Source organism: Manis javanica, chromosome 16 (assembly GCF_040802235.1).
Source record: "Manis javanica isolate MJ-LG chromosome 16, MJ_LKY, whole genome shotgun sequence".
NCBI classification, from domain to species: domain Eukaryota; kingdom Metazoa; phylum Chordata; class Mammalia; order Pholidota; family Manidae; genus Manis; species Manis javanica.
The window spans coordinates 65,943,017-65,963,310 of NC_133171.1; the positions used below are offsets into that span (position 1 = coordinate 65,943,017).

Here is a 20,294-nt window from a genome sequence, read left to right on the forward strand (position 1 = left end):
GTTCAAAAGTTATTTGGGCTCTGAAGTTTGAGAGTATATCTTGGCTGAGGAGGGGAATGGGGCACTCAGGCACTTAGAGAAACTTATGTCGGGCTTTGCGGCTTCCAATTTCACATTGGCGGGCTTGGCAAAAGTGTTGCTGGACTGCTTATGTCCCAATGGCTCCAAGAATAGTTGCAGTCTTTTTACTGAAGGGAGTTATAGGGAGGGTGAGCACAGAGTGTTTTGCCCCTGTGTCTACTATAAAAGTCATTTGTTGTCCCCCCACTTTTATTTGACCATGGACTCATGGGGGCCAAGCGTGAGAGAGCCTGGTTTTTGTCAATCTGAGTCTGTTCTTGCCAGACTAATGAGCTTTTCCCTGTGAGGCTCCTCTTGGCAGTGACTAGGCTTTGGGGTTTTGCCTTGGTTGGGGCATTTGTTCTTCCAATGTCCCTTCTCTTCACAGTAAGAACACTGGTCCCTGGTTAGGGGCATCCTAGGCTTCCCCCCTCTTGGCGGCCAGCTTTTCTCTGCCTTTTGGTCATTTCTCTTTCTTTTAGGGCAGCTGCCAGGAAGCTGTCCTTTTTCTTCATTTTTCTTTCAGCCTCTCCTGTCAGCCTGAACTTCTCTGTTTAGATACACCTTGTTAGCAATTTTAATCAGTTGAGTGATATTTATCCTGGCAAAGCCTTCAAGTTTTTGGAGCTTTTGTCTAATGTCTGGGGTGGCTTGAGCTACGAATGAGGTGTTGACCATTTGTTGATTCCCTGGTGACTAAGGATTGAAGGGGGTGTAGATGCGATAAGCTTCACACAGTCTTTCATAATAATCCTCAGGAGACTCTCCTGGTTGTTGAGTGACTGAAGATACTTTGGTCATGTTCATAAGACTTTTTGGACCTGGCTTTGATCTCCTGGATGAGGGCATCCTGATATCAGCGGATCTGGTGCTGTCTCTCAGGGGTGGTGAAGTCCCACTTGGGGTGCTCCTCAGGGACAGTGATTTAAGCCCATGCACCCCAATCAAGGACCCCAGCTACCTTCTCTCTTCCATTGTGAACACAGTGTAGAGAAGCTGTTGGCAGTGTTTTCCATGTCAGCCAATGGGTTTGGAAAAGGGATTTCATGAGATCAACCAGGGCTTGTGGCTTTTCTGATGGGGTGTTGTTTTTAACTGAGGAGGTTAGTCATGGAGAAGGGTTGATAGTAAAACATGCATCAGGCAGGATGGTCGCATCTTTATTACACCTTTCAGGCTCCTGTGTCTCTTGCATCAGCATCTGAAGGTTGCCTGCTCCTGGCCGAGGGCACAGTCTGGCTGCTGGGCCAGGGGAGAGTAGGTTCACTGGTTCTGGACTTGGCGGGGAGGGTGACAGCAGCAGGGTGTCTGGGACCGGGGAGCTGGGTGCTGCCGACCATGGGGGCGCACAAGGTAGGGGCAATATTGGCTCTTCCTCCAGGTCACCAGCAAGAATTTGCAGAGGCTCAGGATTCTGTTGATTCTTTGCAGGCTTCTTTGTTGAGGCAACTAATACTCTACCCTGTTCTTGTCTGTTGCAAGTGAATCGCACCCAAGGGGGAAGAGTCTGGGCAACTTCTAATCAGGAGTTAAAGTATGGGAACTGATTAGGATGACCTAGATCTCTAGAATGACCCGCCAGACTCAGCGGATTGTTGGGACATCTCAGGTTCCTTTTGGAGGCCACCCTACACTAATGGTGGGCATACAGATTCACACAGGATTTTTAACCTGCCAGGAGTTAATTTTACTCCGTAGTTTTCTGAGCCCTTCGCACAAACAAGGGGAGCAATTTATATTATTTTGATATGTGGCGTTTCGGCAGGCGCAGGGCAAAAGAGGAGCCTGGAGGAGGAGAGGAGGGAGCTGGGAGTGCTTTGCCAACTGGAGGAAAAAAGCGGTTTGCTGACCTTGACGGCGGTGTTGAATATTTTCTTTTCAGAACTTCTAGAAGAACCAGAAACATTTTCCTTTGCAAGATTCACTTCAAAGCTGATGGAAAACTTAACAAAAGCCCAAATTGAAAAGTATTTGTTTTTAAATTAGAAGAATTGTTAAGTTACTGGAATCAAGTGCACAGGCTGCCTACAACATTTCTACAGAAGGATATAGAAACTTAATTTAATGGCGGCTGTACCAGTTTCTGTTGTACAAGAAATTGAATGATAAATCGAATTTAGCAGAAGCTAATAAAAGTGGGGCTTGTCTCGTATTTGAACCTGGACCTATGTCACTCTAACCAAGAATCATACCCTTAGACCAAGGAACCAAATATCAGGCCCCTCTTTCTGAATATATTAAACAGTGAATTTTTCTGCTTTTTTGGGTGGTGTGGGTGAGTACTTCTTTTCATGTACTGGTGCATGCAGTTTAAAACAACATTTTCTTCCTGTCTTTTCTCTCTCTCTTCCTCTCTCCCTGCCTCTCTCCTTTCTTTTTTTTTTTTAAAAAACAGATCAACTTTGCTCTCAGAATTTCCTCGAATTTTTTTTATATAGTTTTCTAATATAAAGCCTTATTTCTAAAAGGCTGCTGACCCATCCTTTCTAAGAAACAACAGTGGCATTTGTTAAAAATTCAGAAACTTGTGCATTTGCTCAGAATGCTGAGTCAAAGTTTCCAGGGACGAGGCCCAATAATCTGCATTTTTGAAAAGCTCCCTAACTCATCTACAACTGTGAGAGTGAGGCTGACCATGGGCTCAAAACTCATGTAGAGCTCTTGAGTTTAGTGTTAGGGTCCAGGCTTCCGAGGCTTCCCCAGAGAACAAACTACACAGGCATAGAGATGTAAATTCAAGCAAAGTCTTTATTCAGCCAACTAGTTGGGGTCCAAGTCAGCCCGACGCAGCGGGTCTCAACAAGGACCCCGAGCACTCAGAGCCAAGGGTTTATATAGCAATTTCAAAGCACTTAACTCATAGCAATTTTCTATAACTATACATTATTCTTGCAAGACATATATCCTGGGCTTAAGCAAGGGCAGGGTAAGACTACTCCTCAATGGTTAGGGAGGTTCTGCACGATAAGCTTGGTATGTAAGATTTACTGACCAAGGTTAGCTGACCAAGGGTCACAGCTGCCCACCACCCGGTGCTCATGATTAACCTGTTTTTCAAGGCCTTACCCAGTTCCAGTTTTTCTTTCTAAGTCACATACTCAGAAAATGGCTTCTAGGCCTTTAAGATGGCTATGCTTATGCTAACCTATTTCTATTCTTACATTTAGTATTTTCTAGGGAAAATGGTGAAAATAGACCAGAACATTCAGGATCTAAAGCTGTGAGGTCATGAATAAACAAAGGAAATAAACAAAGAAGAAAGGTATACATTATTAGGGTTCTGGAAATCGTTTTGGTGGAAAATTAGGCTTTTTCAAGAGGCGTAATATCAAGAAATGAACAGGCGTAGGCCAGCCAGGCCCAATAGTTTGGTTACAGAGCGCAAGACAGATTGTGGAAAAAGCCTTAGTTAGTCCTTTCTAACCCGAGAAATCAAAGTAACAGGGAATACTTCTCTCAAGAATTGATTCCTCCCTTAATGTGTGAATAATGATCTATCCAAAATGAGAATCCACAACTGAGCAATAGGAGATGATGATCACTGCACCCTCATATTTGCCTCTCATTTTCTGGAGCTGAAGACACCTAGTTTTCAGACTATTTCGAGAGCAGTGTTTGGCCTCTAAAAAAAACAGTGCCACTGTTTTTCCTTCTATGAATTTATTACCTCAACACAGTATCTTTCTGAATGGACATGTGGTAACAATGCTTATCTTAGTGAACATTTTGTACTGTACGTAATTGTTGAGTCACTATGTAATACACCTGAAAACAATATAATATGTATCGTATATCAACTACATTTCAATTGAAGAAAGTAGCAACTTCCCACCATTAAACTAAAATGGCCGGTGGTTTTTTTGCTTTCTAAAGGAAACTTTCTGAGTTCTGTGACTTTCAAACATGGGGGCTCTGGAATTGCCGAATTATGGTCTTGTTCAAGATACGTTTTCTAGAGGGTCAAGCTAGGCTGTTTTACAACGCGGTCATCGCACACTTTCCTAAAACAACTGGCCAGTACGGGGATCGAACCCGCGACCTTGGCGTTATTAGCACCACGCTCTAACCAACTGAGCTAACCGGCCACCTCGGAAACCTACTTCCAGACTCTAAACAAGGATTACTATTCTTTTTTGTTCATTTCTTTTTGTTCTTGCTTTCTTTTTTTCCCACTAACATCGAGCTGCTGAATTTTCCCACACCAAGCCAGGCTTCGTCCTTTTCCAGATATTTGTCCTGTATTTTCATGCCATGACATTGCAAGGAGAAACTAACAATACTTCCTCCTCCCCTTTCTGGGTTTTCAGGCCAAAATTATTTATTCACTTAAAGACCACCCAGACAGTACAGATAGCCGTTCATTAAGGGGTCCTGGGAAAGTTTCCAAGTTGCTCCTCTTTGGCCATCTGTTCATTGGATGCGTTTTCTCTAACGTTTCCAGTTTTATTCGTTACAGATAAGGATATCCCCAAATACCTTAAAGTTATCATCTTTCCCTCTTCCATATACAGTTCCATAAGCAGTGGTGAAAAGAATATGGTAGAAAATGAATGAAGATGAGAAACAAAGTACAGTGATTCGACATTTTAAAAATATAATTCCTGACGATATAAAAGACATGGAGATGCCGGGGATCGAACCCGGGGCCTCATACATGCGAAGCATGCGCTCTACCACTGAGCTACATCCCCACCACGAAAATGCACGTTTTACAGTTCTCCCCAATTGTTTAAATCTGATTTTTTTTTCCTCTGAAATGTTAAGATTTCCTGTATGCTAAAGTTAAATTTTCCTTCATACAGCAGAATGTTGAAATGATTAATGGGGCAACATTCATCGGTATTGCAAGTGGAGGAAACCTTCCAGCCATGGGATCTTTGTCAAGCACTCAACCTAGGGACTGAAGGATGGAACTACCTACCTGCAAATCTGATGAGGAAAAGAAAAGAGGGACTCTCATTTAAAAGCTTCTTCTTTCCCTTTTTCCTTTTCTCTAAAGACAGCTGTGACCCAGACAAAATCAAACAGTTCCCTCTGTCTCTCGACCCATATTCAAGTGTCCTAAGTGTCGCCAAAATGGTGACTCAATTGCCCCTTAAAAGCACCAGCATTGAATGGGGCTTCCTTTTGAACGTGCTGTTTGGGCCCAAATGTAGAATATTTGAGATATTTCCAGGTGAAGTCTAGGAAATGAAGGCTAGCATTCTGTAGTTGTTAATAGCGCTAAGTCATATATAGCAGAGTATCTTTGTTTATTATGTAGATATATAGCATGTATACATACAGAATAAGGCCTAACTATTCTGTATTTAAAAAGAGAATTTGGGGAAGGACATTATAATTAGAATAATATGGTTGGGTCTCAGACTTAAAGAAGACCCTCATCATGACTGAGTTTCTTTGCTAGTTAGGGTATTAATAGGTGTTTTTAAAAGGCCTGTTCCAGTCCAGAATCAGAGATAAAACAGCCAGAAAAAAAAAGAACACCACTATGCCAAGCATATAGGTAAATAGACTGATGTGGGTTCTGATCATTGTATGAGCCCGGGTAGCTCAGTTGGTAGAGCATCAGACTTTTAATCTGAGGGTCCAGGGTTCAAGTCCCTGTTCGGGCGTCCTGGTTTTCTTATCTCTGCATTTATCATCTCAATAAATAATAATAGAGGTTTTCTCAAAATAACTGGCTGATTGCCCTAAAAAATGAGAGGGAATAGTGGACACTACATACCTAGCATAACGTAGGACCTGCTCGGAAAAATGAAGGATGGAATCCATAGCACACAAACCGTTCAGTCTACAGCAAGAAGAAAAGTTTCATTAGCAATGGCTACAAGATATCAAAGATCAAATTCTTTCTTGAAAAGCAACAAAAGCTGCAGTATTGCTTTTCTTTATGTTGGTATGCTCCTTTCTGTTGCTGCTCTGCTCAGCTCTAGAGATCCTGAGGTAAACTGTACAGAGACGCTGGTGCCAGCTGAACTCTTGGCCTAGTGGCAGTGGCTTCCAAAAGTTTTTGGCAGGACCAGTTTGAAGCTTAGTTTATATCTGGACGTGGAGACCCAGATGTAACAGGAACAAATGTTGCCTGAATTACCACTTATTCTTACCACATACACCACATTCTGATATTTCAGATTTTATCCTATGCTTGAAAATGCAGGGAGCTAACTACCATTAAATTGATTTTGTGACACCCTCATTGGGAAACTGTGCTGTAGGGTAACCATGAAGACGAAATGTAACACTCTGCACAGGACAATGGGTGTCGCACTGAGTATTCTGCCTGCTCCAGCCCCTTCCCTTAAATCTAAGATGCACTATCTAGAGATGGGACAGGGGCCGTAGGTATAGTCAGAGAAGGGTGAGGGCCTCCGGAAAAAGCAAGGCAGGATATTTGCAGTCAGAGCAATGTGACGACATGCAAGGAAACCTCCTACTAAAACTCTGTGTTAAACATTCAGCTCTAGAGTCACTCTTCAGTGAGATCAGTTAATACACCCCAGATAAAGAAGAGTAGCACATGTTTTTATTATGCTAATCATTTATAATCATGTGTAAGATTCACTTTAACATGCTAAAAGGCCCAGGCCTATATGCTGTCATGCTGTCTTTCCTCCTTCAGATCTGATGAAGTGATTCTGCAAACTGGGCAAACTAATTTAGCATGCAGGCCCAGCCATAAACAACACAGTAAAAGGCAAGAAGGATTGCACCTTTAAGATAAGATTGCATTTTAATACCCAAGAAGTTAAGACGTCAGAGAATCTTAACTTACTCTTTAGCAGACAATACCTCAACCCACCTTGGGGGCCTTGTTTCATATGCCCCCAGACCAAGAAGCTGGAATCTCAAGGAGAAATCATCAGAGCAGGAAGTTGCTTGTGTTAAGTTAATTCTAAATATCCTAGGACCACTTAATAAGTCCACACACCTAAGCTTTTCTTTTTTATTTTTTTTTACTTTGATAATGTTAATGTACAATTACTTGAACAACATTATGGCTACTAGACTCTCCCTATCAGCAAGTCCCCCCCACATACCCCATTGCAGTCACTGTCCATCAGTGTAGTAAGATGCTACAGAATCATTACTTGTCTTCTCTGTATATACTGCCTTCCCCATTTCCCACACCCCTACATTATATGTGCTAATTGTAATCACTGTTTTCCCCCTTATCCCTCCCTTCCCACCCATCCTCCCCAGTCCCTTTCCCTTTGGTAACTGTTAGACCATTCCTGGGTTCTGGGAGTCTGCTGCTGTTTTGTTCCTTCAGTTTTTTCTTTGTTGTTATACTCCACAGATGAGTGAAATCATTTGATACTTGTCTTTTTCCACCTGGCTTATTTCACTGAGCATAATATCCTCTAGCTCCATCCATGTTGTTGCAAATGGTAGGATTTGTTTTCTTCTTATGGCTGAATAATATTCCATTGTGTATCCACATCTTCTTTATTCATTCATCTACTGATGGGCACTTAGGTTGCTTGCATTTCTTGGCACTTGTAAATAATGCTGCAATAAACATAGGGGTGCATATGTCTTTTTCAAACTGGGCTGCTGCATTCTTAGGGTAAATTCCTAGAAGTGGAATTCCTGGGTCAAATGGTATTTCTATTTTGAGTTTTTTGAGGAACCTCCATACTGCTTTCCTCAATGGTGGAGCTAGTTTACATTCCCACCAGCAGTGTCGGAGGGTCCCCTTTCACCACATCCTCACCAACATTTGTTGTTTGTCTTTTGGATGTTGGCCATCCTAACTGGTGTGAGGTGATATGTCATTGTGGTTTCAATTTTCATTTCTCTGATGATTAGCAATGTGGAGCGTCTTTTCATGTGTCTGTTGGCCATCTGAATTTCTTCTTTGGAGAAGTATCTGTTCAGATCCTGTGCCCATTTTTTTATTGGATTATTTGCTTTTTGTTTGTTGAGGTGTGTGAACTCTTTATATATTTTGGATGTCAACCCTTTATCAAATCTGTCATTTATGAATATATTCTCCCATACTGTACAATGTCTTTTTGTTCTACTGATGGTATTCTTTGCTGTACAAAAGCTTTTCAGTTTGATATAGTCCGACTTATTCATTTTTGCTGTTGTTTCCCTTGCCCGTGGAGATATGTTCATGAAGAAGTTGCTCATGTTTATGTCCAAGAGATTTTTGCCTATATTTTCTTCTAAGAGTTTTATGGTTTCATGACTTACATTCAGGTCTTTGATCCATTTTGGTTTACTTTTGTGTATGGGGTTAGACAATAATCCAGTTTCATTCTCTTACATGTAGTTGTACAGTTTTGCCAACACCAGCTGTTGAAGAGGCTGTTATTTCCCCATTGTATATCCATGGCTCCTTTATCATATATTAATTGACCATATATGCTTGGGTTTATATCTGGACTCTCTAGTCTGTTCCACTGGTCTATGGGTCTGTTCTTGTGCCCGTACCACATTGTCTTGATTACTGTGGCTTTGTAGTAGAGCTTGAAGTCAGGGAGCATAATTCCCCCTGCTTTATTCTTCCTTATCAGGATTGCTTTGGCTGTTCAGGGTCTTTTGTGGTTCCATATGAATTTTAGAACTATTTTCTCTAGTTCATTGAAGAATGCTGTTGGTATTTTGATAGGGATTGCATGGAATCTGTAGATTGCTTTAGGCAGGATGGCCATTTTGACAATATTAATTCTTCCTATCCATGAGCATGGGATGTGCTTCCATTTATTGGTTTCTTCTTCAATTTCTCTCATAAGTATCTTGTGGTTTTCAGAGTATAAGTCTTTCACTTCTTTGGTTAGGTTTATTCCTAGGTATTTTATTCTTTTTGATGCAATTGTGAATGGAACTGTTTTCCTGATTTCTCTTTCTGCTAGTGCATTATTAGTGTATAGGAATGCAACTGATTTCTGTGTATTAATTTTGTATCCCACCACTTTACTTAATTCAGATATTAGATCAAGTAGTTTAGAAGTGGATTCTTTAGGCTTTTTTATGTACAATATCATGTAACCTGCAAACAGGGACAGTTTAACTTCTTCCTTGCCAATCTGGATGCCTTTTATTTCTTTGTGTTGTCTGATTGCTGTGGCAAGGACCTCCAGTATTATGTTGAATAGAAGTGGGGATAGCGCGCATCCTCATCTTGTTCCCGATCTTAAAGGAAAAGCTTTCAGCTTCTTGCTGTAAGTATAATGTTGGCTGTGGGTTTGTCATATATGGCCTTTATTATGTTGAGGTACTTACCCTCTATACCCATTTTGTTGAGAGTTTTTATCATGAATGGATGTTGAGTTTTGTTGAATGCTTTTTCAGAATGTGTGGAGATTATCATGTGGTTTCTGTCCTACTTTTTGTTGATGTAGTGGATGATGTTGATGGATTTTCGAATGTTGTACCACTACCCTTGCATTCCTGGAATAAATCCCACTCGATCATGATGGATGATCTTTTTGATGTATTTTTTAATCTGGTTTGCTAATATTTTGTTGAGTATTTTTGCATCTATGTTCATCAGTGACATTGGTCTGTAATTTTTCTTTTTTGTTGTGTCTTTGCCTGGTTTTGGTATTAGAGTGATGTTGACCTCATAGAATGAGTTCAGGAGTATTTACTCCTTTTCTACTTTTTAGAACTTTAAGGAGGATGGATATTAGGTCTTCACTAAATGTTCAATAAAATTCAGCAGTGAAACCATCTGGTCCAGGTGTTTTGTTCTTAGGTAGTTTTTTGATTACCAATTCAATTTATTTGCTGGTAATTTTTCTATTTAGATTTTCTGTTTCTTCCTGGGTCAGCTTTGGAAGGTTTTATTTTTCTAAAAAGTTGTCCATTTCTTCTAGGTTATCCAGTTTGTTACCATATAATTTTTCATAGTATTCTCTCACATTTCTTTGTATTTCTGTGGTATCTGTGATGATTTTTCCTTTCTCATTTCTGATTCTGTTTATGTGTGTAGACTCTCTTTTTTTCTGGATTAGTCTGGCTAGGGGTTTATCTATTTTATTTATTTTCTCGAAGAACCAGCTCCTGCTTTCATTGATTCTTTCTATTGTTTTATTCTTCTCAATTTTATTTATTTCTGCTTTAATCTTTATTATGTCTCTCCTTCCACCCAGTTTGGGCCTCAGTTGTTCTTCCTTTTCTAGTTTCATTAATTGTGATTTTAGATTGTTCACTTGGGATTGTTCTTATTTCCTGAAGTATGCCGGTATTGCAATATATTTCCCTCTGAGCATGGCCTTCGCTGCAACACATAGATTTTTGTGTTGTTGAATTAGTGTTGTCATTTGTCTCCATATATTGCTTGATCTCTGTTTTTATTTGGTTATTGATCCATTGATTATTTAGGAGCATGTTATTAAGCCTCCATGTGTTTGTGGGCTGTTTCATTTTCTTTGTGTAATATATTTCTAGTTTCATACCTTTGTGATCTGAGAAGCTGGTTGGTAGAATTTCAATCTCTTTGAATTTAATGAGGCTCTTTTTGTGGCCTAGTATATGATCTATTCTTGAAAATGTTCCATGTGCACTTGAGAAGAATGTGTATCCTATTGCTTTTGGATGGAGTGTTCTGTAGATGTCCATTAGGTCCAACTGTTCTAATATGTTGTTCAGTGCCTCTATCTCTTTACTTATTTTCTGTCTGGTTGATATGTCCTTTGGGGTGACTGGTGTGTTGAACTCTCCTAAAATAAATGCATTGCATTCTATTTCCCCCTTTAATTCTGTTAGTATTTGTTTCACATATGTAGAAGATCCTGTGTTGGGTGCATAGATATTTATAATAGTTCCATCCCTTTGTTGGACTGACCCCCTTATGGTTATGTAATGTCCTTCTTTGTCTCTTGTGGCTTTCTGTGTTTTGAAGTCTATTTTGTCTGATACAAGTACTGCAACTCCTGCTTTTTTCTCCCTGTTTGTTGTATGAAATATCTTTTTCCATCCCTTTAGTTTCAGTCTGTGTACGTCTTTGGGTTTGAAGTGAGTCTCCTGTAGGCAGCATAGAGTCGGGTCTTGTTTTTTAATCCATTCAGTGACTCTATGTCTTTAAATTGGTGCATTCAGACCATTTACATTTAGGGTGGTTATAGACAGGTATGTACTTATTGCCATTGCAGGCTTTAGATTCATGGTTACCAAAGGTTCAAGGGTAATTTCCTTACTATCTAACAGTCTAATTTAACTCCATGTGCTATTACAAACACAACCTAAAGGTTCTTCTTTTTTTCCCCCTCCTTTTTCTTCCTCCTTCATTATTTGTATGTTATGGATCATATTCTATGCTCTTTGTCTATCCCTTGGGTGACATCTGTTTAGCCTTAGGAATACTTCCATCTATAGGGGTTCCTCCAAAATGCACTGTAGAGGTGGTTTGTGGGAGGTAAATTCTCTCAACGTTTTCTTATCTGAAAATTGGTTAATCCCTCCTTCAAATTTAAATGATAACCTTGCTGGGTATAGTAATCTTGGTTCAAGGCCCTTCTGCTTCATTGCATTAAATATATCATGCCAGTCCCTTCTGGCCTGTTAGGTTTCTGTTGAGAGGTCTGATGATAGCTTGATGCATTTTCTTTTGTATGTGAACTTTTTTCTCTAGCTGCTTTTAAAAGTTTGTTTTTATCCCTGATCTTTGCCATTTTAATTATTATAGGTCTTGATGTTTCTTACTTGGATCCCTTGTGTTGGGAGATCTGTGCACCTCCGTGGCCTGAGAGACTATCTCCTTCCTCAGATTGGGGAAGTTTTCAGTAATGACCTACTCAATGGCGCTTTCTATCCCTTTTACTCTCCCTTCTTCTTTTGGTACTCCTATAAGACGAGTATTGTTCCATTTGGATTGGTCACACAGTTCTCTCAATATTCTTTCATTCTTACAGATTCTTTTTTCTCTTTGTGCTTCAGCTTCTTTGTATTCCTCTTCTCTAATTTCTATTCCATTTACCATCTCTTCTACAGCATCTAATCTGCTTTTAAATCCCTCCATCGTATGTTTCATTTCAGATATGGAATTTCTTAATGATTGAATTTCTGACTTAAATTCATTCCTGAGTTCTTGAATATTTTTCTGTAACTCCATAAATATGTTTATGATTTTTATTTTGAACTCTATTTCAGGCAGATTGGTGAGTTCAGTTTCATTAGGCCCTTTTTCTGGGGTTTGTGAGATTTTGGTCTGAATGATGTTCTTTTGACATTTCATAATTTTGTGTGGTGCCCAGAAACTCCAGTCTCTGGAGTTGTTCAGCCCCTAGAGTGAGGCTAGGGGTCATAGGGAGTGGAGCTTGTTCCTGGGGGTAGGAAAGATCTGTTTCCTGATTCCCATCTGCAGTGCCTATCTCAAGTGTCAGAGCCAGTGGGCCAAGCACACAGGTGTAAGCCTCTGTGCTTTGCGTCTATAGCTGTTGTAGGCTGAGCCTCCTTCTGGCTGGCCTGATGCCAGTGCATTGATTGCCGGTTTGCGAACCGGTGCTCTCAGACTAGGAGGAAGATGCAGCAGGCTGCATGTCACAGTAGGGGGCCTCAGAGCTGAGTAGACAGCCTGGGGGATAGCATGCCTGAAGCTCCTCAAAGTTCCTAACCAGCTGGGCAGAGCGCGCCCAGGCAACCTTGTCCAGCTCTCCCACCCCCCATGCAGGAAGCTCCATGCAAAGCCCACTCCTTCAGCAGCCCTCTTGCTCCTAGGAAGCCTCTCAAACTGCCTGCCTTTCCTTTGTCCCAGAGCGGCCGGGTGTGGATCCCCTCCTCCACAAATGGCCACAATCTGTCTCTCAAGCACTCCACCTGTCTGAGCTCCCCAACATCCAGAGCGTCACACAGTGTAGGTTTCTGCTCCCAAAGCATACCTCCAGGGCTCAGTGTTTGGCAGTTCTAGGCTTTCACCCCCTCCCCCGCTCTGTTTCTCTTCCTCCTGCAAGTGAGCTGGGGTGAGGGAAGGGCTTGGGTCCCGCCTGCTAAAGGCTTTTGTACGTTACCCTTTGTTCATGTGGTCTGCTGTGTTCGTGTGTTCTGCATGCAGTCTGGTTAAGCTTTCTTTCTTGTTGCTGTTTTAGGGTTAGTTGTAGCAATGAACTATTTTCATACTATTTCTGGGTTTGGGCATCTTGAATCACGCCGCCATCTTGAATCACCCCTAACTTTTTTACATGTTCTTGAAAAATCCTTAACTGCCTATAAAACCCCTAGACAATGTAGCACCCTCGATTCTCTTGTCCCCTTCTGGCTTGAGCCAGGAGCTCTGTCCTTTCACCTTATCTATAAATAAAAGCCTGTACCTTGCTCTCTTACCTTGAGTATTTATGAATCTCATTCTTCGGCTTTGTGAACAAAAACCTCGGCATCAGAGTGACCCAAAACAACAAGTCTCCTAACCACAAGCGCACTGACACCTTCTCTGCCCTGATAGAAACCACTGAAGAAACAGAACTTGACAGCCCTTGATTGAGACTTCATGGTAATTTCCCAAAGCAGCAATTTCATCCTAATGGATCCAGAAGATGACTGAGAAATTAGATTTGGCCTTGCTATTAAAAATTCATCAAACTAACTATGAAGCTTCTAGAAGAAAAATAACAGACCCGTCTTATTAGTTGCCCTGTTTGGTATTGAGAGAACCAAGTGTGACTTGACCAAAGAGACTCCACCTTGGGGAAGTTAAATTTACTTGACCAAAGAGACTCCATCTTAGAGAAGTTAAACTCTTACCCCATAACTGTACCAAGAGCCAGTTACTAAGAAAAATCATAAACGTCCAGCTTCAGCCAATCAGACTCAGACAGGAAAAAACCCTAAGAGCGTTACACAAACAGAGAAAGAGAACTAACCATGGCAACCCTCTAACGACCCAATCAGCTTGAAACAAGTTAGCCCTAGTTAAAGGTCAACCAATCCCAGTTCTGCCTGGGAGGAAACCTCCTAACTGCCCCTCTTGAAAGCATAAAAATCCTGTTGTAACATTCACAGGGGATCCCGAAGTAAGTCCTGCTGCGTCGGGCTGGTTGGGTGCCCAAGCTCAAGTTTGTACTGCTTTAATAAAGGCTCTTTGTTTTTGCATGCTATCTGGGTTCTCCAGTGGTTCTTGGGACTCGCCGTAATTTGGGCATAACATTTGGGGGCTCGTCCGGGATCCCCAGAACCTCAGGACTTTAGATCATGGAGCCTGCTGCTGGCTGGTGAGTACACTCTGTGTCTGAAAATGTCTTATGTCTATCAATGTTCTTACGTGTGCAGGCAGGGCCCTGAATCTGAAATTGCCCGTAGGTCTAGGTGGATGTGCCAAGAGACCCTGGGTCGTGAGCACTAGGAGATGTCTTAGGCTCACTCTGGTTCACTGATTTTTCCAGGGAGAAACAAGCTGGTTGCTCCCGTGGCTGTTCTCTTTCAGTTTCGTCAGGTGCCTTTCTGTTTGTCTATCCTATTGTGTTTGTCTGAGTTTCAGATCAAGACTTCAGTGGCATCCTTGGCCCCAGTGTCGTTAAACATGAGCCCAGGACAGAGTACCCCCCTCACCGTACTAACAGACCATTTTCAGGAGGTCTGGGTATGAGCACAGAATCTTGAACTAGAAGTAAAGAAGGGAGAGTTTTTTAAATCTTTTCCAGGAATGAATAACCCACGTTCCAAGTAGGCTGGCCTGGAAGGGGACTTTTGACCTCTGAACCATCTATCAGGTCAAAAATGTGGTGTGTCTAAGTGTGTAAATGAAAAATATTTTTCTACTTCCAGATAATATTAATAAAAATTGATTGAAAGACAAGCACTTATGAAAATCGAGTATTCTAAAACTTCCAGAAAATTTTAATAGAAGATATTTCTCTTTGGAAGAGAAACCAGTTGAGTTCCTGGTGGACTCGGGAGCTCAGCATTCCATTTTGATTAACCAGACAGTAAACTGTCACCAAAACAGTCCTGGGTGCAAGAAGCTACAGCTATCAGCCAATATTCCTGGACCACCAGGCGGACTGTAGATCTGGGGAAAAACCAGGTCCACCAGTCCTTCATGGTTATACCTGAATGCCCTTACCCACTCTTGGGCAGGGATTTACTGACCGAGATTGGGTCCCGAATTGTCTTCTCAGAAAAAAGTGCCCTGGTCACACACCAAGACAATCGCCCTGTACAAGTCCTAACTCTTCAACTACATGATGAATATAGACTGTTTCAGAACCCTCCAGTAGGGCAAGACATATCCGTCTGGCTGTCACGATTCCCGAAGGCGTGGGCAGAGACTGGTGGTATGAGCCTCACAGCACACAGACCCTCCCTCCTTGTAGAACTCAAGCCAGGAGCAACCCCTGTTAAGCTGCAGATACTGAAGATGCTTGACGTGCCGGAACGGAAGCTCTGTTGAACACACTAGGAGATCTGGGGTACCGGGCATCTGCGAGAAAAGCCCAGATATGCTGCACTGAGAGCACAACCCTCAACCCTGCTTCGCTGCTGCCAGATCCTGACCTAGATGCTCCACTGCACAACTGCATTGACATCCTGAGCCAAGTACACAGCCTGAGACAAGACCTGACTGATCAGCCGCTACCAGAAAGCTGAATTGACATGGTATACAGATAAAAGCAGTTATCTCCTAGAAGAAATACTCCCAAAATATAGTATGCCAGCCCTGTTAAGTTCTGACAATGGAACAGCCTTTACCTTGCAGGTAATAAAAAGACTCTAATATTAGAGTCCTTGAGGCAGATTAGAAATTGCATTGCGCTTACAGGCCCCAGAGTTCAGGACAGGTAGAATGGATGAATACAACCCTAAAAGAGACCCTAACCAAATTAAGCCTAGAGACTGGTGGAGAGTGGGTGTCCCTTCTTCCCTATGCACTATTTTGAGCGCAGAACACTCCTTATATGTTGAACCTAACCCCGTTGAACCTAGCCCTCTCCCAGGAAGATGTTTGGCTCTGGTTGAAGGCCATTTTTGAAACTGCCCCACTGTACACCCCAGATAAATAGCTCCTAGCCCTTCGAGAACCACCCCCATACATTTCTCCGGCAAGTCCATGATTGGACTTTCCTAGATACTAAAAACAAGGGGGGAATGAGAGAACCAAGTGAGACTTGACCAAAGAGACTCCATCTTGGGGAAGTTAAACTTACTTGACCAAAGAGACTCCATCTTAGAGAAGTTAAACTCTTACCCATGCCTGTACCAAGAGTCTTACCCCATGACTGTACTCTTATCCCATAACTGTACCAAGAGCCAGTTACTAAGAAAAAACCACAAACGTCCCACTTCAGCCAATCAGACTCGGGTGGGAAAGACCCTAAGAGCTTACACAAACACAGAAAGAGAACTAACCATGGCAACCCTCTAACGACCCAATCAGCTTGAAACAAGTTAGCCCTAGTTAAAGGTCAACCAATCCCAGTTCTGCCTGGGAGGAAACCCCCTAACTGCCCCTCTTGAATGCATAAAAATACTGTTGTAACATTCACAGGGGCTCCCCAAGTAAGTCCCGCTGCGTCGGGCTGGTTGGGTTGCCCAAGCTCAAGTTTGTACTGCTTTAATAAAGGCTCTTTGTTTTTGCATGCTATCTGAGTCCTCCAGTGGTTCTTGGGACTTGCCGTGCTTCGGGCATAACAGTATCTGTGCTCCAACAACAAGGATCCTCCTGGTTGCAGGTGGATAACAGACTTTGCAAGCATGTTACTCCAATTTCAGGAGGCAAGCAACTTACATATTAGATAGTTATAAAACTTCACTAGATTAAGTGAGCAAATTGTATTTCCATTCTACAGTATTATCCTGATCTGTAAACGTCTTCATTAGCCTGAATATTTTGAAACACTTAAAACTCAACTAGTTCTAATCATTTGCTTTACTAGTCAAAACAAATGTGTGCTTGACACCCTTCATTTAAAAAACCCAGCTGCCTTGATGTTGATGTCTAGAAAAAACACCTACCAGAGGTTTCCACAGGTCATTCACCCTTCTACGGGGCAGGTGTGTTTAGACGAAACTTCTGATTTAAATATCAAACCACACTATAAATTGCACTTCTTTTCTACTGATTAATAAAATATATTTTTTAAAAAAACAGAAAAAATATACAATAACAAGTGTGGATCTCAATGTCAGTGGAATTTCTTTGAAGTTTCTGGTCTGAGGTGAACTTTTTACTTTTGAAACCTCATGTACCCTCCACCCAATTCATCCAGTCTCTGAAGACTTTGCTAAAAGAAAGAAAGAAAGAAAAAGAAAAAGGGAGGGAGGGAGGGAAAGAAGGAAAGAAGAGAGAGGCTGACCTTTTTGTTCTGGATTCTCTTTTCAAGGGTGCTTATATAGCAAACACCCTTGGACCATAAGGATAATGTTTCTCTCCAGATCAGTGGGCAGGCATGCTTATTACCCAGTATAAAAGATTTGGGATCCCTAAATTTAGGGTTTCTCACTTGTAACAAACCTTTGGCATGAACAAATGTCATGGTGTTGCCCTATATGAACTGGAGTCAGGGAACCAGAGGGAAAAAGTACTGATAACCGGCTTTTGTTATTGCTGGAATAATAAAATCTCCTCCAATGTCTCTGACCCAGGAGTGTTGTGCATTGTACTATCATCCATGAAACTGTATGGCAGACAATTTTAACACATTTTAGCTTACAAGTTAAGTAAAATTTCAGACCCTTCACACTTCTTGACACCAGTCTCTCCCTCCTCTTCCTTCTCCTGAATTCCTTATGTTCTTTAGTTACACAACTATCCACATAAATTCCAAAGCTTATTTTGCAGGACCCTTTCTGAACTGCTTTGCCTCTGGTGCCTCACAGCCCTTTTCTTTGCTCTTACGCTTTCATCTGACCTTAACCTGTGGCTGCCAGAGTTGTGGAAGGATAAGAGCACTTTCTAGTTTTTCCAATCAAAGATCATGCCTAGAGCTAAACCCTTTGTGCAAAGTCACCTTTGAGTCTTACCTTGCCAAGATGGATTGTTTAGAAACCAGTCACACCTTGGAGATTTTTTCATCTTTGCTTTTTCTACTCTTTCCTCAGATGGGAGAGCTTTTTCTCCCTCTCTGGGAGCTGCCTTACATTTTTATAGTTCTGTAATTCAATTGAAGTTCTATAAATGTTTGCTGAATAAATCAAGGAATTAATCTTTAAAAGCAAGTCACCTCCCTGAAGCCTCTGTTTTCCCCTCACATGCTACCCTCCCCCAATATAGCCACATTTTCCCTTCCTTTACATCACAGCTGGAGTGTGTGGACAACACTCTGTTAGCACTAGTATCTAATGACTGGAGGTATATATACACACACACATATATAATTAAATATATAGATTATATATATTAACTAAAATTAATAGTTATACTATATTGCATATTTGAAAATTGCTAAGGGAGTAAATTAAATCTTGAAAGTTCTCATCACAAGAAAATGTTTTCTATGTAAGGTGAAAGATGCAACCTAGACTTACTGTGATCACAACGTAATCATCAAATCACGTTGTACATCTGAAACTACTGTAATGTTATGTCAATTATACTTCAATAAAAATAAAATTTTCCACAAAAAATTTTTTTAAATGACTAAATTAATGGACTGAATTCTGATTTCTTTGTGCTCTCTCAAGACTTCATGGGATTTACTTTACCATGAGCACCTAAAAGAAATGTGAACAGGTGCAAGAAAATGATGAAATGACTAAATATCTACATTTATGGGGGGGTGGTTTCAATGTGCCAGACACTGTGTTAAGCACTTTTACAGAGTTTCTTAACTTGGGGATTGGTGAACTTGGATGGGGGTAAAAAAAATCTTTTAAAATCTCTAACTTAAATTTAGCATATCATTTACATATGAATATAGGCAACAAACTCTCAGAAGTAGTTTGTCACCAAGAAAAATCAGACATTTTCACATGTCATACTTGGCACATTAAGATATGCAAATATCTCATACTTAACTATTTCAAAATTATAGTAGTCATAAGATGGGTCTTAATGTTTACTATTCAATATATTAATGAAGCACACATTACTATATGGAAAATCATTTTAATGTTTGATAACTGTTTTGTAGCATGATTGGTTTTGTTTTCCTTTATATGTTTAATGCTTTTAAAAATATAATTTTGAGAAAGGCTACATGGACTCCATATTGAGGCCAGAGGGCTTCCAGGCACTTTAAATAAGCCCAGCACCGAGGGGAACTCCCAGTGCTGGCAATCCCTTCCGAGATTTCACTTAAGACGACTTGGTGTTAGAAACCCAAAGACCAAGCAAGTTCTGCAAGGGGTCTGAGGTTCAATACAGGGAAAGAAATTCACGGACCCACCCTCCCCTACCCACCTCGGAATCAGGACACAATCCAGAGTTGGCCAGGGCGAGGAGACAACGACAAGGGTGTACCTCCGAGCAGCCTAGAAGGGATCGATAGTGCATCCAAATGCAGTATGGCTGGAGGGACGGGATATCGGGGTGCTAGTCTAGCCACATCCTCACGCATTTCAAGTAGGGCTTTTGGATGTTATTGTAATGACCCAGGATGGGAGCCCCTGACACGTTCCAGAGAAGTCGTACTTTTTGCTAGGCTATTGTGAGAAACACACTCACTGGTCCAAATTCAATAAGTGGACACAGAGACAGAGAACAGAGGAGCGAGGCTTTAATGATGATCTTGCAAGATCGGGTGTCTGGTGGGCAGGCACACCTGGGGAGTTTGGCGCCAATAATTTATCTCCTAGTACATGAGTCCCTTCCCTGGTTCCTCATTGGCTGAGTACTACAGGGTTCACATTCTTCCCCGGACATCGCCTAAGCCAGTTATATCTTTTCTTTACATTTGTCAATTTTATTGGTAGGTTTAAAAAAGCTCAAACAGGTATTGCCAGGCCCCACTCTCAGCCAGAGCAGCTTCCACCACGTGGCCCTTTGTTAACACCTTGCTGTTAAAATGTTTAAACATCCTAGTGGGAATAAATCACATTTAGGTTTTATACTCTTTCCTAACAGTTCCCCCCTCTTTTTATTTAAGAATTTCTGATTTTATTCCCAGTAATGTATTTTAATTTACACTGGGTCCCTTCTCAAATTTCTCTAATCTTGTTTATGGCTACCTTTATAAGCTTTTCAGTCAAGCTTCTCACACAAGGGATGATACAGCATCCACAGCAGTTAAAACTACCACAACTATAAAAAGGGATGTTAAAAGAGAGGCAACCATACCTTTCTACTTTCTAAACTATCTTCCCAACCAGTCTGTAAAAGGGTCACTGGTGCCAGAGTTCAGCTAATCCAT

General features: G+C 41.3%; 1 long non-coding RNA gene and 3 other non-coding genes across 5 annotated transcripts in view; 1 reads left to right on the top strand and 3 right to left on the bottom strand.

Moving 5' to 3' along the window:
- The window catches only part of LOC140846802 (uncharacterized), a 477,545-nt gene that overhangs the window by 83,598 nt on the left and 373,653 nt on the right, over positions 1 to 20,294 (bottom strand). The gene's annotated exons all lie outside the window — the stretch shown is intronic.
- TRNAI-AAU (transfer RNA isoleucine (anticodon AAU)) lies at positions 4,072 to 4,145 on the bottom strand. Its single transcript has one exon. It is a non-coding gene; the product is annotated as a tRNA-Ile (tRNA).
- Positions 4,680 to 4,751, bottom strand: TRNAA-CGC (transfer RNA alanine (anticodon CGC)). The gene has a single exon. It is a non-coding gene; the product is annotated as a tRNA-Ala (tRNA).
- TRNAK-UUU (transfer RNA lysine (anticodon UUU)) lies at positions 5,603 to 5,675 on the top strand. The gene has a single exon. It is a non-coding gene; the product is annotated as a tRNA-Lys (tRNA).